Source organism: Bos indicus x Bos taurus, chromosome 3 (assembly GCF_003369695.1).
Source record: "Bos indicus x Bos taurus breed Angus x Brahman F1 hybrid chromosome 3, Bos_hybrid_MaternalHap_v2.0, whole genome shotgun sequence".
NCBI lineage: Eukaryota > Metazoa > Chordata > Mammalia > Artiodactyla > Bovidae > Bos > Bos indicus x Bos taurus.
Window position 1 is genome coordinate 101,897,093 of NC_040078.1, and position 26,281 is coordinate 101,923,373.

The 26,281-nt window shown below is 50.2% G+C and overlaps 1 protein-coding gene across 9 annotated transcripts in view; it reads left to right on the forward strand.

Annotated features, from left to right (window-relative positions):
* Window positions 1-26,281, forward strand: part of ERI3 (ERI1 exoribonuclease family member 3) — a 130,839-nt gene that overhangs the window by 72,519 nt on the left and 32,039 nt on the right. The window lies entirely within an intron of this gene.

Here is a 26,281-nt window from a genome sequence, read left to right on the forward strand (position 1 = left end):
CAAGTTCTCCTGTGCCTCAGATGCCATCCCTCTTGCTTTCTTTCCTCATTTCTGTTCTTTTCATCTTGTTGTTCTCTTTTCTTTTCTTTTCTCAATACTCCTTCCTCCTCCCTAGCTGATATGAAAGGTTGTGGTTATTTCTGAGAGTGGGGAGCTGCTTAAGGGACCAGGCTGCTGGGTGGAGTTTGACACCACCCTCCTTGGTGTCCCCTGGATGTGCAGAAAAGTCCCGATTAAGGGGAGTTTCCAGTTCTTGCTCTGAGCTCCCGCTCTGGGCTGAGCTGCATTCCTCTAGGAGGGAAGTGCCAGGAGTGATCATGAGTGTGACCTCTGACCCTCCTGACTGGCCCTGGTATCTCCTTCTGGTGGTGAGGTGGAGTTGGTCCAGGCTGGCTTTGGTTCTGCCTACCCCTAGCCGAGCCTGCTCATGTGAGAAGGGCTGTGGACAGTAGTACCCACTTCCCTTTGAGCATGGGGGAGGCTGGCACTCACCTAGCCCCAAGCACATGGGGAGTGGGCGCTGAGGCTGTGGGCCAGGAGGGACCCCGTGCAGCTAGGAAAGTGGGCCCTGGCAGATAATGAATCACCCAGAAAGCTGTACTTTTCCTAGTGTGTGCTGTGCTTCCTAGGTAAGCAGAAGAAGGGAGGTGTAGGAATAGACTTCTCAGATTCCTGCTGTCTTAGGATCCTGGCTGTGGGAGGCCCAGGCCACTCGGGAGACTTTACTCCCATGAATCCCTGTGATGGAAGGGTAAAAGACCAGGGGCAGCCCCAGGAACCTGTGCCATTGGCCAGCTCAGTGACTCCCAGGAAGCTCAGAGGAGAGAGAACACACCAGGAGTCAGAATAGTGATTCCCCGGGGGTGGTGGGGAGAGGAGTGCTCAGAGAAGGAGAGATCTTAGAGGGCCAGGCCCTCTGGTATTGTATGAACAATTGTATTGAATTGTATTGAATGAACTGGGCATTCTCGGAAGGTGGGATCTGGATCTGGGGAGAGGGGACTTGTGTGTAGGGGGAGCAGCATTCTTTGGTGTGTGGGGGTGCTGGAGGTGAGCGAGCGTTTGGAGGAGCAGTGGAAGACAGCCACCCTGGGCTTTGTTCCGTAGGTCTCGGGCTGCTGTCTGTGGCAGTGTGTGTGAGCTCCTTTGCTGTCCTCTGGTGTGCGGGTCCTTTGCCCTCTGGCTAGTCTGTGTTTGGACCCCTCCCCACCTGTCCTGCTGATCTGTTGCAGCTGAACAATAGCTTCCTACTGCCTCCCAGCTGGGGCTGAGGAGGCCAGGCTCTGTCCTGCCTCTGGGCCTGGTCGTGAGGCCTTCTGTCCGTCTGAAGCACCCCCAGTCATCTTCATCAGGCATATTCCCTCTCCTTGATGATTCGGCTCAGGTCTCACCTGGGCTGAGAAGCTCAGAAGTTGATTTCTTGCCTTAAGGCCTTGACACTCTGGATATCCGTGATCTTTGAGTCCATGTGTTTCCTTGCGGGTGTGTCCCTCCAAAGTGCAGAGACTGAGTTTGTTTCCTCTCTGTGTCCCCGCTGGCCAGATCAAGGCTAGGTGCAGAGTGTATGCCCAGTGAGCAATTGCTAGCTGGCTGACTGATCCTTGAGAGCTGGCTCCAGAGAGGGCCTCTCACGCGGGCCTTGGCAGGGCTATGCGTGCGGGTGTGGCCAGGCCTGTGCGCCTGGAAGAGACGGCATGCCAGCTGTCAGAGTGCATCTGAGGCTACTTGCTGGTCTCTGCAAATGCAATGTGAAGGGCCGGCCAGGCGAGGCGGGCGCTGACCATGAACAATTGCTCTGTGAAGTTCACTAGACTTTTTGGTGTATGGATAGCTCCCTGCCTCTAGGTTCCTTGGCAGAGAGGCAGGAAACCAGCCGACCCGTGTGATAACATTGCCACTCGGGACTACCTTGGTGCTGCTGGCGGTGGAGGAAGCTGTGCTGAGCCTATTCAGCTTGGTTCTCTGCCAGACTATGCTGAGTCGTAGAAGGGGAAATGGGTACTAGGGGAAACGGAGGACTCTGTGATCACCTCCTGGGAGGTAGACCGCATAGGTCTAAGAAAAACCAGGGGTCTCACCCCTTCCTTTCTGCTCTCCAGCCACACTGTGTTCTAGCTGTGCTTGAGGTGATCCAACTGTAGTCCTTTTCAGCCATTCAAGACAGGCAGGCTGCAGGACCCTGGAGATCCAGGCACATGGCGATCTTTCTGACCTTTATACTGTGTGACTTGTGCAGGTTGCACAGGGATTTCTGCACCCTTAAAAAGAGTAATGAGAAAAGCTAAGCCAGAGAAGCCATTGCCAGGGTTGTGGGAATACCACGTAAAAGCCTCACTCCTCTTTCCCCACATGGCACCCAGGCCCTGGCTGTCTGGGCTTCTCTCCCATCCTTAACCTTACTTTGTGCTGCCCCCTTCCCTTCCTTTCCTCTCCTCAGTGCCCCAGGAGGGCTCTGCCCCATGAAAAGAATGGGGAGGCTCCAGGCCTGCTTGGCCCCCTAGACCTGCTGAGTGAGCAGGCAACTGGGACTGAGGTCTCTGTCCGCACTTGACTAAGGCCTCCAGTCTGAGCAGAGGCAGAATGTGGTCTTTCAGTTGCCCTCTCCTGTCCATAGGTGGCATGGGTGGTCTCAGGGAAGGGCAACTCTTCCAGGGCCAAGCCTCCACTTCTCCCGCCTCCACTTACTTTCCCTGTAGCAGAGAGGAGCGAACTAGTGTTTGCTGACATTTGGAATGTCATTGAATGATCTATGCTCTTATTGAACTGTCAGCTTAGAGAGAACTTGGGGCCCTGCTTCCAGCAGCCTCCAGGTCAGAGCTGTCACTGAGGGGCCAGAAGAGTGTATACACACATGCGCGTGCACATAGATATACACACGTGTATCATGTGAATGAGTACACTCACGTACCCAAAACTATGCATGTATCCATACTTGAATACATGTGTACACACCTATTCACGTGCAGAAACATTAAAATATATACACGTGTGTTTATATGTACATATTCATAAACTGTAAAGGCACATGCACATATATAAACATACACATCTGCATAAATAAGCAAAATATTCTTGAGTGCCTTTTGTGTTCCAGATACTGTGCTGGGCCCTGGGGATATAACAGAAAATATGTATGTTAAATAAACAATTTCAATTGTGTTATAATACCAAAAAGTTCAGAGTCGTAGGATCATATCACAAGGGATATGATAGGATATCATAGGATAATATCACCTGACTTAGTGGGATAAGGGGGAGGAAGGGGGCCTAAGCTGAGACCTGGGGGATGAGCAGAAATCGACTGCGCAAAGGAGACCACATATGGCAAGGCTTTGGGTGAAGAGAAGCCTGGCAGCTTCATGGAGTTAGAATGTAAGTTCCATGAGGGTGGAGAATGTTTGTCTCTTGTGTTCCCTCTTCCGTCCTCGTCACTCTGGATAGTCCCTGGCACACAGTAGATGTGTAATCATTATTTGCTGGACAAATGACCGTCTGAAGCACATGAATGTGGGGCAGAGAGAAGGCTGACCTGAACTGAAATGAGGGGAGGCAGCACCTTGTAGACCAGACTTTAGGTTTTGATCTTTGTCCTTAGGGTGAGGGGACATGATTGAAGATAGGAGAGGAATCATCTGATTTGCGTTTGGAAAAAAAACCTCTCAGGCTGCAGTGTAGAGACAGCTAGTAGAAACAGGGGGCCAGTAATAGAGCTGTAGTTGGCGTGTTGGGATGGGCAGATCATTGTGTGGGCGACATGGCTGAACTCGCAGCATCTCCAGCCCCTGTTTGTTGGATGCCAGGAGAGTGCCCTTTCTCCAATTCACTGTGACAACTGAAAATGCCAACCCCCCCCACCCCCCGCCCACTAAACAAACATACATTTCCAGTGGCCTGGATGAAGCTGGAGTGGGGAGGTACTGTACCTACTTGAGAACCATGAAATTAGACCATTGCTTAGTTCAGGTGGAAGACGATAGTTACTGGGATTGAAGTGACAGCAATGGAAATGTAGAGAAATGGACTGAGTCTGGAGTATTAAATGGTACAGTCAGTTCTCCTGTGGTGAAACATACGCCTCCCTGCAGATCACCATGCTGTGGAAAGCTGTGCAGTAAAAATGGGCTTAGGAGCACAGTCCTCACAAACTTCATCAGTGGTACATGAAAAGAGATGGGAATCTAATTTAAAAAATGTAATAAAATAAAAACTATGGGTAGTATGACTTTACATGCATTAAATGATTAAGAAATACACAAATACTACAATAACTATGGTATTTTTACCTTGAAGAAAACTTGAAGTTTGCGTGGAAATGAGCATGAGAAGGGTTGCAGCTTGTGAGTTACTATGAAGTGGCAGAACGAGAGTTCTCTGAAACCAGAGATTGTAACCAGATGGGTGTGGCTTGTAGCACAAGTGGTGGTCCAGGTAGCTGGTATGTGTTTGGGATGTGTGCATTTTGTATGTTCTTGCACAGCTCTGTTCAGCTGGGTGTAGTTTCCTGAGTTTATCTTATATTGTTTCTGGACAGAGTCTCACATAAATGCACAGTGTGTGTTATGCTGAATCGTCCCCTAATACTCCAGTTGAAGTGGAACAAGCTTGCTTTTTCAAAATCAGTGTTAGAGCAGAACTAACTGTAAAATAGATGGGAAATGGTGACCGATTGGCTGTGAGGGTTGAGGATGAAGGAGGAAACCATCATGACTCCAAGGTTTATGATTTGAGCAACTGGGAGAATTGGAATGAATTTACTGAGATAATGGAAGAAGTGTAGACGTTGGAAGAGGAGGCGAATTCAGTGTGGGACATGTTGAGTTAGATGCCATTGAGGCATTCTGGTGAAGCTTTTGAGAAGGTATTTGAATATATAGTCCTGGGGCTCAGGGATAAGGTCTGGATAAGAGATGCAGATTTGGGGGCATTATTGGTGTGCGAGTGATAATTGAAGCCATGGAATGGAGTGATTAAGATGAGAAGAAAAGAGAGCCTAGTACAGAACACTGGGAAATATCAGTGTTTGATACATAGAGGAGGGAGAGTCAGAACTAGAGGCAGAGGGGGAGTGGTCACTAGTGGTAATAATGTTTCTCAATTAATGGTTGTATTTTGCGTGCTAGACCTGGCAGTGTCCAGTGTAGTTGCCACTAGTCACCTATAGCAATCGAATACTTGAAATGTAGCTAATATGATTGGTGAACAAATTTTAAATTTTATTTAATTTTAATTAAAAATAAGTTGAAAACTTTCAAGAAGAACTTTTAAGTATGTTTAGAACTGGATTGGTAAATCTGTATTTTCAACTGTTAATTGTTTAAAATCTAAATACAGTTGAAGTATTTCTGATGAAGATTTAGCATCTCAATTGAGATGTGTTGTAAGTGTAAATTACACACTTGGTATGAGAAAATACAGAATACTTCTTTAATAATTTTTTATGCTGAGTCCGTATTGAAATGATAATCTTTGGATATACAAAGTTAAATAAAATATATTCTTACAATTAATTTCATTTGTTTTTTTTTTACTTGAGCTGGGCATTCAATTCCTAGCTTGCTTATAGAGCTCACGTTATGTCTGTGTTGGACAGTGCTGTGCCGAGTGCTGTGTGCTCACGTACCTACATTATCTAATTCTCACAACTCTGTACGGTAGTTACTGTCATTTTTTGCATTTTAAGGTTGAGATAACTGAGGCACAGAGTGATGACGAAACCTGCTCAGCATCTCAGTCTGGTACATGACCAAGTTAGAACTTAAATTTGGTTTTGCCTGCATCTGTGCCGAAGAGAATAAACAGAGTGAAAAAAGACAGTGAAAGGATGGCAGAAGAGGAGGTAGGTCAGGAGAGGGTGAGATCACAGAGACCAAAGAAAAAGAGTATCTTCTGGAAAAAAAAGGATCGGTCAGTTCAAAGGGGGCCACGTGATGTAAAGACTGAAATGCAAGTGCCAGACCTGGGCTCGAGGACCTTGGCGACCCTGGTGACACCTCTTGATGGAATGATAGGGATGGGTCAAAATTGGAGCAAACTGGGGAGTAAATGAGATAAGAGAAGTTTGAATTTTTTCAGAAATGTAGCTTTGAAGGAGGGAAGGGGAGGATAAGAGCTGTGGTGGGGCAGCTGTGGAATCGAGGCAAGTTTTGTGTTTTAAGATGGAAGATGTATGTTCTCATTTGTGTATTAGAGAAGAAAGGTTGAAATCTAGGAGTGAGGGAGGTCTCTAAGAACGTGACAGGAGAAGGGATGGAAAACCCAGTCTCTTGACACTGACTGTCTTCGGGGGAAGGCTGCTCTTCCACTGTGATGGGGGGAGGAGAAGTGCAGACAGGTGCAAATAGGCTTGTGGATTTGGTGATGACAAGAGTGAGTTTCCCTCTAATGGCTTTTGCTTTTCTCTGTGAAATAGATCAGTTGTTTGCTAATAATGAATAGGGGAGGGCTGGGAAGGTTGGCAGAAAGTTGAAAAGGATTGCTATAGTTGTAGTAAAGAATAGCAGTGTGAGCTTTACTTGAGAAGTTCAGTGGGATTTATAGGCAGTGTTGAGGGTCCAGTTGATGTTGGTGACACTAATTCACAACGGAACCTCTCTGTTCAGCGGTGTGGCTTTTCTTTAGCAGAGCTCAGCTGCCTGGCTGTGCGCATGCAGAAAGCAGACATTTAGATTCATCCACAGGAGAGTGATTCCCAAGGGGTGTGATGAAAGCAACAGTTGAAGATTTTGTCAAGACAGTGGTTGCCAGGATGGACTGTGGAGTTTAAGCTGGATGTTGAAGGAAGAGAAGACAGCAGGGGACCTGACAGATATGGAAAAAGTAGATAGGTCCCAAGAAGATGAGGGACAGGTAAAAACCAGTATAGTGGAGCATTCCAGATGGAAGAATAAGAGACTGTGGTTGGAAAGCGGCACGTCTGAATCAGTGATTTCAGAGATGGGGTGCTTCTAGGTGTTGGCAGGCTCCGAGTTGTGCCCAAAGGGGCGGGCGGCTAAGATTAGGTGGAGGAGAATGTTACTGTAAATAAGAGGTCAAGAAATGGGTAGGTCCCAAAGGATGTGAATATGTGTATATATACATATGCATACATAATATGTATATGTTCACTGCAGGACACATAGGTATAAATGTATGTATAAGTGCATGCCTGCACAATAAGCACTTCATGTATGGTCAGACCACGCCATGCAAGTGTATGCATATACATTCACAAATGGTCTGGAATTCCCTCTGATGCCTGGGCCTGTTTGGATGGGCTTTGGGGGAAGCTGGCAGGCAGCCTTAGGAGGATTCTGAGTCAGTCCTGGCAGACAGGGCTCAGACAGTCCTGCTGAGAAGTTGTAGGGTTGGAGGTCACCTAGAATTTGACAGACTCAGATGAAGCAGGTTGTGAAGGTTGCTGCTCCACTTGCCCTCTGCCATCTGTGCTATACACCCTGCCACAGTGCTGGGTGCCCTGAAGGGGATGGGGTTGGGCCAGCTCTGAAAGAGGGAGAGGAGGCCTTCTTGGGTCCCTGCACGAAGCATTTCTGTCTCCCCCCTCCCCTGGGAGTGGACAGCAGGAGAAACTGCTGAAGGGAGGGTTGGTGTCTACGATTGAGTACGACTTTTCCTGACCTTGGAGCATTCAGAGTCCCAATCAGCGCAGTAATAAATTAAGGGCTTATGGAGGAATAAATTCTCGGCTTTAATGAAGTTCTTCGCTGGGGGCCATAGGCAGGTCAGCAGGTCGGGATGGTGCAGATTGGGAGGCTCCAATGAGCGGGCTGAGCTAGCTGGGAAGCCGTCAGGACTGAAAGGGTCTGGAACTCTGCCGGTCAGGTCGCTTTTTTGGTGCTGTGGTGAGAGAGCTGCTCCAGTAATAGGCAGCCTGACAGAGGCTGGGATTTTGTATACAGTGGTGGCCGCCTGGTGCCTGCTGCAGAGCCCCTTTTTGGGGTGATTTGGAAAAAACAGTAACAAAACAAAAACAGAAACCAAGAGAGGCGTGAAGATGTAGGGCCCCTGCCGGGTGTTTTGTCTTATTTTGGAGGGAGGAGGGCTCACACCGAGATGGATGCTTCTGGACCACTCAGCGGTCAGGACCAGACAGGTAGGGGCTGTGGCCCAGGTCTTCCGCATCATCCATCCGAAGTACAGAGCACTGTCTGTGGGGTGTTGACAGCGTCACACAGGCCACTGTCTTAAGGGGAACTAGCTCTGCGGCCAGGTAGATGAAGGCCTCTAGCAGCAAGAACAGGACACAAAGCACCAGGTGGAAGTTTGGGAGAGGCAGGGGCACAGGCAGGGACAAGGAGAGGCCCGGTGGGAGAGCAGCCTGGAGCATTTGCCACGGGGTTCGAAGCTGAAGCCCTGGAAGGGGTCAGCTTGGAGGCTGGAGGCTTTGGATTGAAGAGCTGAAACTGGAACCTGGGCTTCAAGACTCCACGTCCTGAGCTTTCCTCCTTTCATCCCATCCTCTGTGACATCACCCCTTGGGAATGAGCTCTTGGGACGAAGCCCAGAGGTGGCAGAGGAACCAGTGCTGTGTTTGGAGTCGGGGCAGCTGGAGCTGGAGAGGCTGTCTTCTTTCTTCGCATCTCCCTGCCCCCATGGCGTAGTGCCCTGCCTGGGCTTTTCCTTTAAATATGTCTTAACAGCTGTCTGAACTCTGAAATTTCTTTCACTCCTTCCTTCGCCTTGTTAACATGTGTTGCCTTTGGGGTAATCAGGGAAAAAATATTATGTCCTTTTACAATTACCGGGTTTTGGAATATTAAAATGTCTCGCTGCATCGGCACTGTTATTTTGATTGGTATTCTAACCTTTGACTAGCCCATAAAGCGCGCCGCTCCTGAAGCCAATATTGCAGGACTGAAATTTAATTCCGGAATGATTCCAGATAATAGGGAGACAGATAATATATGCATGAAGGATATTATGTTTGGACTAACTGCAGCAGGGCCAAGGCTGGGGAGCTGAATAATAGCCCAGAGTGAGTTATAATCTGTGGGACAGAAATGCCTTACTGTCAGGGCCAGGAGAGGAACTCTTAAATCAAAGACCCAGGAAAGGGTGCGATTGCAGTGTGTGTGTTTTGACAGGAAGAGCACCAGAGCCAAGAGGGTGGTAGGTATGGGAGGCCCATCCCTCCTCTTGAGCATGGTACCCAAGGCCTGGAAGATGCAGCTCATGGCAGCATCCCTGTCTTCATAGCTCCTGTCCTCTAACATTCCAGCCGTATCAGACTTCTTGCTGCTCTTCCAGTAGGCAGGACACTTTCACTTCCCTTTGCTCATTCTGTTCCCATTGCTTACATTCCTTTTCCTTTTTAGAGTGTTGGGAAAACTCCTGTTTATCCTTCAAAACCCTCTTCTGTGAAACCTTCTCTGATGCCACCCCAATTCTGGTTCAGTTCAGTTCAGTCGCTCAGTCGTGTCCAACTCTTTGCAACCCCGTGGACTGTAGCACGCCAGGCTTCCCTGTCCATCACCGAGTCCCGGAGCTTGCTCAAACTCATGTCTATCGAGTTGGTGATGCCATCCAACCATCTCATCCTCTGTTTCCCCGTCTCCTCCTGCCTTCAGTCTTTCCCGGGATCAGGGTCTTTTCCAATGAGTCAGCTCTTCACATCAAGTGGCCAAAGTATTGGAGTTTCAGCTTCAACATCAGTCCTTCCAATGAATATTCAGGACTGATTTCCTTCAGGATGGATTGGTTGGATCTTCTTGCAGTCCAAGGGACTCTAAAGAGTCTTCTCCAACACCACAGATCAAAGCATCGATTCTTTGGCACTCAGCTTTCTTTATAATCCAACTCTCACATCTATAGATGAGTACTGGAAAAACCATAGCTTTGACTAGATGGATCTTTGTTGGCAAAGTAATGTCTCTGCTTTTTAATATGCTGTCTAGGTTGGTTATAGCTTTTCTTCCAAGGAGCACGCGCCTTTTAATTTCATGGCTGCAGTCACCATCTGCAGTGATTTTGGAGCCAAAGAAAATAAAGTCTGTCACTGTTTCCACTGTTTCCCCATCTATTTGCCATGAGGTGATGGGACCGGATGCCATGATCTTAGTTTTCTGAATGTTGAGTTTTAAGCCGACTTTTTCACTCTCCTCTTTCACTTTCACCGATTCTGGTAGACATAGTTAATCACCTCCTTCTCTGGAGGGCTTCAGTACTTTGTAATGAGTATATCACATGATCTTGTAATCATCTGCTTACATGTTTGTCTTTTCTACTAGACTATGAGCTCCTCGAGGCCTACTTACCACCCATCTCTGTGTGTCCAGTGCTCAGCACTGGACCTGGTACGCACTAGGTGTCAACAAGCACTCATTGAACCCACACTGAATATTAACACCAGACTAATGAGCTCCAGAGTCCAGATGCCCATTCTTCTGCCAGATTTCCCAGACAAACAGAGAAGTTAAGCAATTTGCCTAAGGGCACACAGCCAGGAAGAGAGAAAGCTAGGATTAGAACCCACATAGGTATTGGTCTTTTCCCTACCATGTCTCCTCGGCAGATGGGCAAGGGGAAGGAGTTGGAGGCCAGGATAGAAAAGGCAGAAGCTCACTTCCCTGACTCCGCCCTTCCTTCCTTCCCTCCCTAGCTCAGGACTTGGGTCCTCTTTGCTGGAGACTACACTACTTCTTAATACTCATGGGACTCAAGACCTGGAAAGGATTGTGCCTCCTGTTTATGTTAATGACCTTTAGACAGTTCTTCCACGCAAAAGGCACTTCTGTGTTGTGAGTTTGTGACTGAGGATCAAGAAAGTACCTGAGAAAAGTACTAAGTGTGGTTTTGGAGCGCTCTTAGGGAGGTAGGCAGACAGAGCACATGGGGCTCTTAGTAATGTTGGAAAACTTCACAGACATTGCTTTTGGTCTTTCAATGGCACCCCACTCCAGTACCCTTGCCTGGAAAATCCCATGGGCGGAGGAGCCTGATAGGCTGCAGTCCATGGGGTCGCTAAGACTGAACGACTTCACTTTCACTTTTCATTTTCATGCATTGGAAAAGGAAATGGCAACCCACTCCAGTATTCTTGCCTGGAGAATCCCAGGGAAAGAGGAGCCTAGTGGGCTGCCATCTGTGGGGTCACACAGAGTTGGACACGACTAAAGCGACATAGCAGTAGCAGCAGCAGCAGTGATAAAATTGCATAATGAAAAAAGCTGCAGTGAATTTGGTTGGCTTTTAAAGGAGCTTGTATTTTCTTAATTACAGTGCTAGCTGCATCATCCTAGACAAATGGTGTGGCCATAGCTGACACTTACCCTTCACTTAGTGTTCAGGTGATACTTGATGCCTACACTGGGCCCTGTGGATGTGGCTCAGACCAGAGGCCACTGGCGCAAGAGAAAGAGCTTCAGAGCCAGGTGAGTCTGGCTCAAACCAGATGATACTACTGCCAACCAGCTGTGTGATCTGGGGCAAGTTCCTTAACCTCTCTGACTATGAGAGATACCAGTATCCGACACACAGACTCTGCAGTCCAGTAGGCGTGGTTTAGAATCTTGACTCTGCCCACTTACTAGCTGTGAGATTTTAGGAAAGTCACTTCATTTCTTTCAGCCTCAGTATCATCCTCTGTAAAACAGTAAGAACATTACCCACTCTGAGAGTTGTCCTGGGCATGAGGTGATAGCTCACGCCTCTGCTCCCCGCTTGCCCTCACACAGAGCACCAGAGACAAGGCACCTAGGCTACGAGGGGCAAAGAGACAGGAGTTCAAGGTAGACATACAAGCCTTTGTGGGCAGGAGGTAGGAAAGAGGGGTTCCTCCAGCAAAATTCAAGTGAGCCCAGGGAGGAGGAGCCGAATGCCATCCTCGGACTGACTGACCCTCAGCTGACGCCAAGGGACAGAGTCTGTCATCTCATGTCCTGGATTCCAGCTGCCACCAGCGTGCTTGGCTGTTCGTGGGTACAGAGTCGCATTTACCTTCGGGCAGTTCCTGGCTCTGCCACCTCGCTGTGCTGTGACCTTGGACAAGCTATTTACCTTCTCAGTCCTTGCTTTCCTCACTTGTAGAGTTAATTAATAATAACAAATAGGTGCCGCTCTAAATGCTTTTTATAAATCAACTCAGTCCTCAAACAGCTCTGAGTTAAGTGCTATTAGCCAATTTCCAGATGAGGAAACTGAGGTACAGCAGTTAGGTACCTTCCATAGGATTTAGCAGCCAGTGAGTGATGGAGTTACGCACCTGAATCTAGGCAGGCGACTCCGGGGACCACACTCAAAACTGATTTGCCCTGTTGCCTCCAGTGCACACCAGTGTTTCCCCTGGGGTGTGGGAGAGGCAGTCAGCCAAGCCTCACTGAGGAGACTCGAGGTGAGCCTTGGAAGGCACAAGAGTTTTCAGGAGTCAGAATGGGACCCATGTGAGCAGAGGCCTGGAGGGAAGGAGCTTGCTGCACTTGGGAACTACAAACAGTAGTTTTCAAGTGTTTTAAGCTACGATGTGGGCCAGCCGTGGGTATGCCTTTTAGTGGAGGAGAAAGCAAGTGAGCACAGAAGGAACCATCTCCCGTGGTCTAGGGTGGAGCCGGCCTCAGCCGCCCTCTAATAGTGGGGCGGTCGCTCCAGGAAGCTGCCGAGTTTACGTGCAGGTGAGGGAAGAGCCTGTGGGCCTGGATGGCAGCGGGGAGGAGGCCACTCGGCCTTGTCGCATTATTGGCTGTGAACAGTCTGAGACTGCTTGGCCAGACGACCCCAGAATCCTTACGGTAACACGTAGGAAAGTACAGAGTGAAGAATCAGTTAGGTGCTGTTTGTCAAGGTTCTAGACAAGTGCTGGTACGTGGCATGGGGTCGGGCAGTGCAGCACAGCCTCAACCAGGGAGCCAGCCTGCCTTGCTCTGCATCCCTGGTGGGTGTGGCCATGAGGGGGAAGGGAGAGGAGTCAGCTCAGGGCAGCTGGGATCCTTCCTTCCTCTGTGAGGTTCCCCTGCAGCTGCTACAAGTCGACCTCCAGCTGGGGGTGGCCTGCAGTGCCTTCCATGGCAGGTCTTCACCCTGAGGCCTGCCCCCGGTCTGTGTGCCTCTCGCTGGCTGCTGCTCAGAGTCAGTGTCCTGTCAAATGACACAGTGTCTCGGTCCTGGTCCCTGAGCCTCCTTTGTCTTTCTTTTGTGTCTTTGAGGAAGTGAATTCCGAGCCCATTCTGGAGTAGGGGAGAGTGGGGAGCTGTCCTGGGTGTGTTTGGAGACTGGATCTGAACCTTGGCATCCAGACTGCAGAGCCTGTACTCTCACCCTTGGGCCAGAGGCTAGTCCATGCCTCTTGGCTACTGTGTGTGGTTTGGTCTGTCCGTGTGCAGGACCGTAAGCCACTTGAGGGAAGGGACCAGGTCTGCTGCTTCTCGGAGTCCACCTGGTGAGGTGAGCAGAGGGGATGTCAGGAGGCTTGTAGAGGCATAGATACTGTGGAAGAGGTGGGCTCATCAGAGTTCACTGTGAAGTCTGAGAAGCCAAGGGCACCCTTAGTTACTCTGCCTTCTCACAGGTTCATTCCTTTTTTCTTTGCTCCCTTCCTTCTTATATTGTTGTTGTTGCTGCTTTGGACCCTGGAAACTGGGAGGACTTGCAAAAAAGGGGAGAAAAAGGCACAGAGACTTCCTTGAACGCAGGAGGCACAGCCCTGTCTCCCAGCTGCTGTTTTACCCTGCAGTCCACTCTGGAAAGGCAGGTGTGGTCACGTCTGTTAGTATCAGTAATAGAGTCCCAGCAGGAGCCAGGCTCTGTGCTCCACGCGCTTCGTACATGTAGTCCTCACAGCTACTCCCCAAGACAGGGCCATTGTCCCTATTTTGTGGGTGCTGAAGTAGAGACTCAGAGACATGAAGAAGTTTGCTCAAAGTCACATGACCAGGATGTTAATCCAGGTTCTCTCCTTCCATGACTTTCTTCTTGTGACTAGTCCCATAGCAGATATTACGTGAAGGCAGTTCCTCTGGTCTGGCCTGGGCTGAAGGCCTGGGCAAACACACACGGGCCCTTCCTAATTGTATGGCCAATGAGGCAGTGGTTGGGGAAGGACAGAGTTTGGCCTCATGCTCCAGATCTCTTGGGCATGACATCTATTTAATGGGAATCTGTGTGTCAGAGAGTGAGCACATGTGTACTTGCACATCTATATGTGACTAAAGATGTGGATCTTGTATTTCTCCTTGTGGGGAGGCTCGTGTGTGTATACTCAACTGTGTGTATGTGCCCTCGAGTGGGAATACAGGGGAGGGTGTGGGTATGGGCCTTGTGGTCTGACTCCACCTGGAGCTGTGCAGATGCAGCCCTTGTCTCTAGAGGACAGCATGGTGCAATACAAAGAACCCTGGACTGAATTCGAAGCTGGAGGATAAAGACGTGGGCTCTAGCGTTGGGTCTCGTGCCCTTTCTGAGGCCTCAGTGTCCTCATCTAACAAATAAGGAAGCTGAGCAAGGTGATCTTTCTCTTTTCCCTTTGCCATCCTGAGATCATTTATGGGACCTGAGGTTTCCTCCTTTTTGCTCCCAGCAAAAAATGTGACAGATACAAGGAAGGCAAGAGAAGCCCCTCTTTGACTCATACTTACTTTGAACTCTAGCCTTGGGGCTACTGCTGTATCCTATTGGGGAAAACTGAGGGTCCAGGAAGGGCAAGGTATTGCCTGGCATTAGGTCAGGAGAGCTGGGGACTCAGACGTTGGAAGGAGTTTGGATGGCTGGTCATCCCAGAGTTTGGGGTGACCTGGACTGGAGCTTAATGCTACCGAGGCTTTGGGCAGCTTCTCCATGAGAATATGGGGTGAGGAGAAGCTTGTCACCCTGCTTCTATAGGAGGTGGCAGGAGGGGCCTCTCAGTACGCTAAAGGCAGGGTGCAGCCCAGGCCCTTCCTCTGGCCTGTGATCCTTGGCAGACAAGGAGTGATGGCCAGATAGACACCAGGAAAAGTAGCTGGGTTGGGTTCACGTTCATATGTGACTGTGCTGGGTTAACCCAAGGCCCTTCCGTGAGCTCACCTGGCCTGCTGTCAGCTCCCTTTGAGGGAAGAGTGGTATAGGATTGGGTGCTTAAGTTTTCCCCAGCCTACTCAGGGCTGATCTGTGTGGCTCCTAGAGTCTGTTTCAATCTTCAAGTTGGATTGGAGCGGGGTTTTGCCTCTTCTGTTTCATTAATTAGCCATTCATTCCCTGAAAGTTTGAATTTGATTGACTGGATCACTAGAGGAAGAATGAGTGTTGGTGGACTCTCAGTGCAGCTGCCTCAGCCCTGGTGAGGGCTTCTGTCTCTGTTGGTTGTTTTTCAATCAGCCTAGACCTAAGCCTCAGGTAGCAAGTGACCTGCGCTCTGCCTGGGCCAGCTCATCTCAATTAACACCTCACTTACCACCTTTCTTCAACACAGCCCTGTGCCTCAGGGCATGTAGACTCAGAGATGAATCAGGCCTGCTCTCCACCTGTACAGAGTTCCGGATCTAGGAGGGAAGATGGACGGGTCAAGGCAGATGGGGGAAATACAGTAGAGGTAGTAAATGAAGTAAAAGGAATGTGTGTATGGTGTGTGTGAGTGTATTTTTAAAAACTTATTTGAATCCAGCTCTGTACTGAGTTGGCGTTTACAGGAGAAAGAGCCCATGTAATCACTCCTGTGCGCTCAGACGTCCCCTTGCCTATGCAGCTCAGGAAGCTCGGGGCTCCCTGCAGGAGCGAGCCCCTGCTGCAGCCAGGCCTGGGTCCTCGTCAAGGGTCTTAGAGCAGGGCCCGCTCTAGACCCTTGGCTATCTGACTTGGAAGAGAGGAGCGGCCTTCCTGGGGAGATGAGGTCCAAGCTAGCTGCTCAGGAAGTGCTTGTGTGTGGGTGTGGGCAGGTGTGTCTGAGCATGCACAGGTGTGAGGCCAAGTATGCACACGGCAGCAGCCAGTGGTCTGTCCTCTGCACCACCACCAGGTCTGCTGGTGCTAGGCCTGGGCTTGGCACCTACGTGGCTGCAAGCAGGAGGGCGGGCTGCAGGCAGATCCCAGGGCAGCCCTGCGGCCTCCCCAGTGGAGTGTTTGCTGTGCCTAATTACCCGGCAGTTGTTTAACTATGCAAGCTGCATGCCTGCCTTTATTGCGCTGTGATTGCCGAGCTGCCTATGGGGAGTGTCATAAAAAGATATAAAATGCCCATTATCTGTCTGACGCCCTCCTCCTGGACTGTGGGTGTTTGTGTTTTATTTTATTTTTATGGCTCGAGGGAAGCTCTGCAGGAAGGAGAGGGAGGGAAAGAAAGGGAGGGGAGGGGAGAGGCCTGAGGGCTGGGAGATGGAGGAGCCCCCTTCCTACTGTGGTCAGCCATGAACTGAAGGGCCCTCCCAACCAGAGGGGAGGTATGGAAATGGCAGCTGTCCAGGGGCAGGACAGGGTGCTCAGGAGAAAAGGACTAGATCTTCCTCTCCTCCTCCCTCCTCCACCTGCAAGTCCTGAGCTTCTGTTCCCACCCTACCTGTGCTTGGCTTCCTGTGAAGAGGCTTGCTGCTGCGGGTGCAGGGGGGTCTGCAGAGGGTTCTGAGAATGTGCTGTGGGAACAGTCTCATTCCTGCTCAGTCCTTTACTAACTTGGACAACTCGGATTGCCTCCTGGCTTTCTGAGCACCATGGCTGATTTGGGGATAAATACCATGGGCATCACCCTCTGCTCCTTCCACCCTTATAGCTTCAGCTTATCTTTTCTCGCCAACCACAGTGAAGTATTCAGGCCACGCCTCTCCAAGAATCACTGGGTCTCAGGAAAACCTCCTGGACCAGGAGAGGAAAGGAAATTAACATTGACTTCAGCACCTGCCCTATGCCACACAGAACCTGTGTAAGGCAGTAAGACAGAAGAGATCAGAGATCAGACAGGGTCCCTACCCTTGAAGAGCTCACTGTGTGTAACCAGAGTCCCAGCTTCACAGTAGGTATTCAATAAACGTTTGGCAAATGGGATTGAATTCAACATACCCATCCATTCATTCATTTTCATTCAGTAGATGGCTGTTGAGCACCTACTAGGTCAGGCACTCTGCCAAGCACTGGGGATAAAATAGTGAGCAAAATAGCAAATTCCCAGCACATGCTGGTTATTTGAGTGTATTTGAAGAAGAATTGAAGAATTTTAAATCCTGGATATCTGACTCCAAAAACATGTCCGTGCAACTTGGACGTGTTATTTCTCCTACCTGAACCATCAGACCCCAAGCTATCCTGTACTTATCACCTAACTTCTCTGCTTGAGAAAGCTTGGTGTCTCCTGAATAAAGTACAAGCTCCCTGGCCCCTGAATGTACCTCTCCAGTAATACCAAGAATGTCTATGTGACTGTCCACTTCTAGGCCTTATTCACATTGGCTGCATCTGCACGGGATGTCCCTTCCTTCATTCCTGCCTTGGTGAGCTCCTGCTGACCCTTCACGACCTAACTCTATCCTCTGTGTTTCTTGGTATCTTCACAGGGTTTTGCAACCATCATCATTTAAATTTAGAACATTTTGTCACCCCTAAAACACTAGCAGTCAGTTCCCATTCCCCCTCAAACACCCCAGTCCTAAGCAACCACTGATCTACTTTCATCTCTATAAATTTGCCTATTCTTGCAATTCTGGAAATTTCTTAAATGTAGCCTTTTGTTTCTGGCTTCTTTCACTTAGCATAATTTTCAATGGTCATCCGTGTTGCACCATGAATCAGCTCTTCATTTCTTTTTATTGTGAATAATATATTCCATTGTATGAATATACCTCATTTTATTTATGTGCTCATCAGTTGATGGACATTTAAGCTGTTTCCACCTTATGGCTATTAAATAATGCTGCTATGAACATTTGTGTGCAGGTTTGTTTCATTGCTTTTGTTTTGCAGACAGAAAGACACTTGTCTGTCTTTCTCAGTAGATTGTGAGCTCCTAAGAGTAAGGGTCACTTCTCTACTGTTCCCTGATGTATCCCCGACATTCAGCCCATGGTTCAGTTCAGTTCAGTCGGTCAGTCGTGTCCGACTCTTTGCTACCCCATGAATCGCAGCACGCCAGGCCTCCCTGTCCATCACCAACTCCCGGAGTTCACTCAGACTCACGTCCATCGAGTCAGTGATGCCATCCAGCCATCTCATCCTCTTTCGTCCCCTTCTCCTCCTGCCCCCAATCCCTCCCAGCATCAGAGTCTTTTCCAATGAGTCAACTCTTCGCATGAGGTGGCCAAAGTACAGCCCAAGGTTAGCACTCAGTAAATGTCAGAAAGTGAATACATCATGCTTTCTAATTCTCTTTCCTCCTGAGAATGAAATAGCAAATTGTGAGGACCTGTTTTAATCCCATAACCCACTCTGCCCGGGTATAACTCGCATCTGCCACCCACGCTGAAGCATAAGTTGATGTGTCATGTCCTGGACCATGCCATTTTCACTCCACCGTTGGCCTTTCTGGTGTAGATCCTTTATGCAACAACAGGTGATCTGAGAAATTGAGTTGCCCCCATGATGGCAGATACAGCGTCTGGCTGACTTTGACCTTGAGGCAGAGACCAACTCCATCCTCCCCTTCCCTCCCCTCTTCTCCTGAGGGGCCCTGCCCTGCTTTATATGGAGGGCTGACTCTGTGGAAGTACCCCGGAGTGTGGGGCTGGGTGGCCTCCTGGCTCCAGGCCAGGCCGGCTTTGTGACTTCCAGATGCCCGGACCTCTGAGCAGGAGAGGCTACCCCTGCCATTCCAGTCAGGAGCCCATGTGAACTGAATGTGTAGAAGAAAAAGGAGTTTCTGGAACCAAGAGCCTCTGAGAGATTAGTAAAACCAATATTTCTCTTTTCTTTGCACTTACTCACCCTAATAGTTTGAGCCCATAATTAGAATTGGGCTTTATTAGGCTAATTAGGAGGTAGGAGTGATGGCAGGAGGGCATGTGGAGATGTATCAGCATGGTGGGCAGTAAATCTAGGGCTTTAATAGGTCTGTTCCGTGATCGGGTGGTCGGGAAGGCTGGCGGGGCGGCTGGCCCCCTCCCTCCCGTCCTCTACTCCCATCACGCCTTGAAGTGGCCTTCACACTTTGCCGTGCTTGTCCTCGATACTGGCAGTGGCGCTGGGATATGGGGGCTCCGGAGGGAGGGAGGAGGCCCCACCCGGAGCTTCATTGCCTATGCACGCGCCGTCCAGCCTGGCGGCATGATTACCTTGCTGAGAAATCCGTCCAGGCGCAGGGCTGCTGATAGCAATCATTGATTAAGAGGGTAATTGTCCTGAAAATTCAGATTGATCAGAAGGCAGAAATGATAACTTGTGTAACTGTGTTTAAAGCCACGTCCTGTCAATAGAAGAGACTGAGATGTATCACGCCAAGAGGGGGGCAGAACGGATGGGTGTGTGCAGGCGGCCGGGCGCTGCCATCCTTCTCTCAGGGCTGAGCAGGATGTTTCTTGTCAGTAACCTGGACTATTGGAGATTCAATCACTTTTATCTCCCCCTCTCTCTCAATCCAAATGCCTTTTCATATTAGGAAATTAGAATCGGCCCTGCTCATGCAAGATTTATTAGCTCTGCTGAGCAGTCGCACCGAAGAGTAAATGATTTTGCTTTGCTGGAGCTTTTTACACATTAGGACCCAACTTCTTCCCTGCTCTGTGCCCCCGGCTGCCTTGGAGAGTGGGCTCTAGAACCAGGTACTCAGGGAAAGAGCTTTTCAAGTCTGGTTTGAGGGGAGAGTATCACTCGGGTCTGGCTTCTTGACTTGCTGGAGACCCTGTTGTGTCTGGCTGACTTTTCTTCTGTCTGACCACTGGCAGGTCCTTTACTGGGGGTGAAGGTTGACTCTCTGCTGCAGGGGATTCACTCCTGAGTTGGATGGCTGCAGGGAGGCCCTGGTTTGTGTGTTAGGTAAAGACAAAGGATAGAGGGGCCACCGTGACGTCTCTTCCCAGGGCCAGAACTGTCCCACTCTTGGGGGGGACAGCTCTCTTGAGCCCCTGGGGGAGCTGGTTAGAGCAAGTTTAGGGGTGTCTGGGCCTGCTGGCTGCTTGTGTCTTGAAGGCTGCAGGCTTGACTGGCTGAGGCTCCCTGGTCTGCCAGCACTCTGGGCTCTTAGGGAAGGAAGGGCCTGAGCTCCATGCTTCTGGAACTCTGCTGTGACCTTGGCCCTGGAGGCCTCATGGGCCTGTGTGCCAGCTGGACCTAGCTTGCCCTGGAGCCCAGGGTACTACTCGTGCGCTAGGTGGGTTATAGGGTTACCGAGACAATCATTCTCTCTCCTTCTTGCCCTCCCTCTTCAGTCCTTTGGTCAGTTGGACTCTTGGACAAACAGTAGTCACGGTCATTCTTCCGGGTTTCCCTGCTATAGGACTCTGATCCTGGAGGCCAGGTGGAGCAGGTAACAGTGTGAACAGTCCTTCTCATGTGGGGCTGAGGGAAGGTCAGCAGAACTGGAGTTTTGGTGAATGGGATTTGATCCCAAGGAGTACCCTCTTACCTACATTGCTCTCTAACTTGTCCCTATGAAGCCTTCTTTTCTCCAGACTTTCCCCAAGCAGAGATATAATGGTCAAGCCCGGAAGTTGGGACTGGAGGCAATGTGGTCCCCATAGTGAGTGGTGGGAGTAGGTAGCAGCCATTTTGACCCTAAAGGAAGACTGTGATTGGGGCAGAGGGTAGAGGGAGGCTTTTTGGAGGAAAGTATCTGACAGGTGTCTGCAAGATATTCCCTAGGAGGAACCTACTTCTAAAGAGATCACTAGGCTACCAGCTTTCTACTGTGGGACTAGTCTGGGTCTTTCCTGTCCACCATCAGGCTCCATCCTTGGAGAAGACTTGACTTTCATGGAAGACTCCTCCTACTAGGCTGGATTGGGCAGGACAGGCCTGCCTTCTGCATGTATGCCGCCCTACCTCCCGTCATGAGGGTGTGCTGAGACAGTGGTCCAGGGAGCTTGACTGATCCCTGTCCAGTCTGATGGACTGGGAAGTGAGTCATGCATATGGAGGGCTTCTGTCCCCCTGCCTCGGAGCGAAGCTTGCCAGTTGGATGGGAATATTTTTTCAGTCCAAAGGGCGGCTTGAGCCTTGTTTGGCTTAGTCTCCTGCCAGGGCTACTTTGGGCAAAGTTGAGGATGATTGGAAGCGCCACGGGCACCTTGTTCCTGGGACTAGAGAACTCAAAGGACAGACTCCTAGTGGAGTGAAGGCAACAGGTTAGTGTGAATTATAGTGTAATGTGAACGGTGTTGTGTTCCAGAGCCCAGAGCAAGGGAGTGCCTGAATCCTCTTGGAAGAGCTCAGCCAGGCATCCAGAGGGCCTTTGCACTTGTCCGAGAGGAGGGTGGGGACTGTACTGTGGAGACCAGTCTGGGCGCGCACATGGGCAGGGAGAGCAAGAAGTGTCACAGGCCCCGTGTGTTAGTGTGGGCCACACCTTGTTGTTTTGCAAGCTTCAGGGGTGCCCACTTTGACCATCTAGCTGAGCTGCTAGCAGCTGGGGCCTTGAATTTGCCCAGCTAGAGCCTTAGGTTGGAGAGAGATGCAGGACAGAGCCCTGGGCCCCGGCTCTGCTCTGCTCTGTTCTCTCCCCTCTTCTGCCTTAGGAGCAGGAAAGGGGCAGGGGTTTGGGCTTTAGGCCAGCTCGCTCCGCCCCTTGCTAAGCCCCTGCCCAGCCCCAGCCCTGCCACCAGGGGCCAGATTGGTTCCCTGGGCCTGGTAGGGAGGCTGGGAGGAGACCAGGAAGCCAGAAGACTCATTTTCACTGGAATTTGACCTAAAGCAGGGATTGGAAGGGAAGAAAAGAATTTGAACAAAAGTGCAGGCAGGAAGGAACTGTTAACGAGCCTTTCTTTCTCTTCGGGGACAGAGCGCCGCGCATAGCGGGGCGCAGCCACGCTCTCCTCTCGGTTCTCTGAGACCGTTGCAGTCTCTGGCCGCTGCCTGCTCTGGCCCGCTCTCCTTTTTTCCCCTCTCCTCTTTCTCGGCTCTCTCTATTATGGGGACTTGCTCCAGCTCTTTCTCTCTCTTCTGTCTCTCCTTTTGTTCTCTCTTTGTCTATTTATCACACTGTGAAGGTTGAAAGAGATGTTATTAATCTGGGAGAATGAAGGCAGGATTAGTGGTATGAATCGGATTTTGAGAGGTGTAATGATAGAAAGACTCGCTCGGCTGGCGGCCTGCGTGAGCTTGATAAATGGGGAGCACTCCAGACTGACTCGCGCCTTCCTCCGCGCTGTGCGCCCTGCCCGCTGGGGCGTGCCGCGCTCTCAGATCTGCCAGCCAGCCCACCCCGCTCCTACCTGAACCGGAGCAAAAAGCCAAGGGTAAAGCAGACACAAATATCTCCCATCGCACTTGGAGACATCATTGCTTTCAGCACCCTTTTCAAGTGGAGGCCTGTCGAGTTCTCAAAGGGCTGTGGGCAGAGGGAGTGGGGACCCAGACTTCCGCCTGCTTCTTCGGCCTGTGCCAGTGGAGCTTCCCTCCTGCCCCCGAAATGGATATCAGGGGTTGAAAGTGATGAGACAGTCTCTCGACCAGTCAAGTAAGGGCACTAGACCATACGCAATAGGTAATTAAGCAAAGTGCTGTTGGGAGAACTGTGGTATGAACTGTGGAGGTCAGGGTGGGTCGTAGAGGTGGGGGGAAGAGAAATCAGGAAAGGCTCCCTGAAGGTGGTGTCCTGGCAGGGTGCAAGAAGGCTTGGAGAGGGTAGAAGTTCGACTTGGAGAGGGTAGAAGAAGGCTAGTGTTTCAAGTGGGAAAATAGTATGAGCAAAGATGTGGGAACAGAAATAAGCCTGACTCTTATGGGAGCCTGAAGAACCAACTGGTGAATTTCAGACCAGCAATGGACCTAAGAAAACAGGTAATTAAGCTCCTCTCCCCGCATTTTCTTTAGTTTTTACAGTATAGCTGATTTACAGTGTTGTATTAGTTTCAGGGGTTAAGCAGAGTGATTCAGCTATATGTGTATATATGTAATTTTTTTTCAGATTCTTTCCCATTATGGGTCATTACAAGGAATTGAATATAGTCCCCTGTGCTATACAGTAGGTCCTTGTTGTTTATCTCTCTTATATATAGTAGTGTATATCAAATTCCTAATTTATCCCTCCCCGCCACCACCCTCCAGCCCCTTGTTTTCCAAAGAGGAAACAGCCTGGGGACTGGAGTTGCCATTTCGGGAAATGATTTTCTGTTCAAGTCCTGTTGCTTGTTTTAAAGGTGCTCCGTCCCCCATCCTTGGATGATACAGTGAGCTTGTCCGTCTTCTCCTCAGTGGCTTTGCTCACAGCCTTTCAGCCTTCATCTTTGCAACAGGAAGATCCTGGCTTAGGTTCGCTGCTGCTCAGGGCCCTCCTGCCACCCCTGCCCCCCGCCCAGGCTGCAGTCTATGTCGGGAGTGTAGTCTCCCCACCCACCCTGGCTGGTGCAGTGAGGAGAGGATCCAGGGACAGCGCTCCCTGTGCTGAGCTCCAGATGCCTCCGACGGGCCTGAGCACTGTCCTCCTTTCTGTCTCTACCTCAATTCTCTCTAATCACTCCATATCACTGTGATCATGCATTTCCTGGCATCTGTTTCCCTGCAAAGGACTGTGGGTTCCATGAGGACAGGGTTTATAAGGGATTCGGTTGAGTTGCCAGGGTCTGGCAGGCCTTCAGTGAATGTGTGAATCTTACAATGAATGAATGAGGTCATTTGCTCATGCAGGTTCTTTCTCTCCTTCTAGATTAAAAAAAATGGTCCCTGGTTCCCAGGCCTGTCTACCCTTAGGAATAGGGAGGGTTAGATGTGCCAAGGAACTAACTTTTGGTGTTGTTGGAGCACCTAAGATGGCATAGCATGGCAGTGGCAGACACTTTGATGGCTTCCCATCACCTTAGGAAACAGTACGGAACCCTCATCGTGTCCTCTGAGGCCCCGGCATCTTCTGCTTTCTTCAGTAGCCTCATTTCATGCTGGCTGTCTGTGCTCCAGGGACACTAGCCTTGACTTGGTTCTTTCTAAGTGCTGTTTGCCTAGAGGCCTTAGCACTAGTCTTTCCCCTGTCACCTCCCCGTCACTCAGTTTCTGTTGAGTGTCCTCAGAGTTCCCCATCTAGGTCAGGTTCCCCTCTTCTGTCCTGTAAGCAGCCTGCCTTTCTTCTTTGAGTCCTTCTGAAAGCTATGACTTAGTGCTTATATATGTTGCTGTTTATTTAACATGGGCTCTCTCCAATAGGCTGGAAGCTTTCTGGGGACAGCACTGTGTCTATATTGCTAGCTTCCCAGGTGGAACAGTGGTAAGGAATCCACCTACCAATGCAGGAGGTGCAAGAGACGCAGGTTCAATCCCTAAGTCAGGAAGATCCCCTAGAGTAGGAAATGGCAACTGACTCCAGTGTTCTTGCCTGGAAAGTTCTGTGGACAGAGGAGCCTGGCGGGCTACAGCCTGTGGGGTCACAAAGAGTCGGATATGACTGAGCACTCACTCACTCAACATGTGGTCTGGCATATAACAGACTCTCAGTAGTGTTTGTCATGACTAAGTCAGTGTGACCTAGAAGTCTTTACTGCTTCATCCTATCCCATCTGGGTTAAGTGAAGGTGGAGATAACAGGAGAGCAGAGGCCAGGATGTTGGGTGTGCCCAGAGAGCCTTAGCTCTAGAGACAAGACACTGCTGTTCAGCCTTCCTAGTTTTCCATCCAGACATCAGAGGAAGAAGGGCCTTGTTGGCCCTAAAGGCTTATTCTCTACCTGGGTGATCTTACCGAGTCCTGCAGATTCCTGCACCATCCCTGTGCTTTCCAAGGACTTTCTTGAACTGAGCTCCTGGCCTGCATGTCCACCTTCCACAGGCACATCACCTTGGATGTCACATTGAAGGCCATCTTAGTCCTTCTTGGTTATTCCCCTCCAAGGCTGGTTTCTCCCTTGGGGCTCTTGTCGGATCTCAGTCCCCTACCCTGTGTGAGTCGACATGTATCTCCTTCCAGCTTGGAAGCTCCTTGGAGTCAGTGGCCTATCGTGGTTGATCTCTAGCACTGGGCACAGAGCTTGGCACGTGGATTTGCTCATGAGGTGTGTGTTACATGAACACGCCAGCAGAGAGAGAGGGCGGTCTGGGAGGAAGGTGGAAGCACTTTTTCCGTTTTCTGCATGCACAGGGAAGAAGGGAAGGTGTGTGTGCTGGGTGCCAGCATGTGCATGCCTTCCGTGTGAGGGCTGGGTGGCCGTGGTGGTGGTGGTGTCCCATGCCTGATGAAGGATTATATTTTAATTTGGAGAGCACTTTAGAAACTTAGAGTTCTTTGCCTAAGTGCTGACTGCTATTAGTGTCTCTTTTTTATTAGGAAAAAGGACATGATTTTTCTCTTTCATCTTCAGGCCTGTCTGACTTCTGAGCGTCAAACTTAGCAAAATGCCTGCCCCTCACTGAGGACTAGTTACATGCCAAGTTCAAAGCTTTGGACTTGAAACACAAAATTCTGCTTTGCAGACTGGTTTCTGACACCCCTGAGGGGATTAGTCCTGACAGCTCAGTATCAGGAAGGGGGTGGGAGAGACAGGGTCATTTGACACAGTTCAGGCTGCAATCCCAAGCCCCTCCCCTCTCCATATAGGCCTGGGTGGGAGGACATAAGAACTTGGACCATTTGTGGGGCATAGGGGAACAACTCCAGTGGTCATCAGAAACCTGCTTATCATGCAGTACTCAGGGCCAGACTTCAGAGAGGGAACTGGGGAGGAATGGCCCGTGGAAGAACTGGATCTGCCCAGCTCAAGGATGACAGGACCAAAAGGCAGAGACATCACAGCTGTTGGACTTGGTGATGTTAAGAGCTGCCAACACAAAGGGCTAGGGCGGAGGGAAGAATTCTGGCGCAGGAGGTCGTGAGGCAATCGCTTGCCTTGGGCCCTACCAGCACCTTTGGGGGCCTTGCTGGTCTGAAGGAAAGGTCACACCCCTCCCCAAGGAGAAGATCTGGTCCCACAGTGGCTTGGAGGTCTGGAAGGCCCAGCTGCCTTATAGTTGGGCCTCTCTGTGTGGCCTCTGCCCCAGGCTCTTGCCTGAGCAGCTACAGGACAGATAGCACCCAGGTCTCAGTCTGGCCTATGTCTGCCAGCCCTGGATGCTGAAGGCTCTGCCCATGGCTCTGGTCCTGAGAGGCGGAAGCTTTGGCCCATCTTGCTAGTGCCCTGCAGTTCCCATCTCCTAATCGGGTCCTAATCTGGGGGAGCTAGGGCGGGGGTGTGGTGGGGGGGAGTACGTTGAGCCTTCTGCCTTAACTGAATTTCCATACCTCCTGTTGTTAATTATAGAGATGTAATAATGCGATTAGTGCACGATTA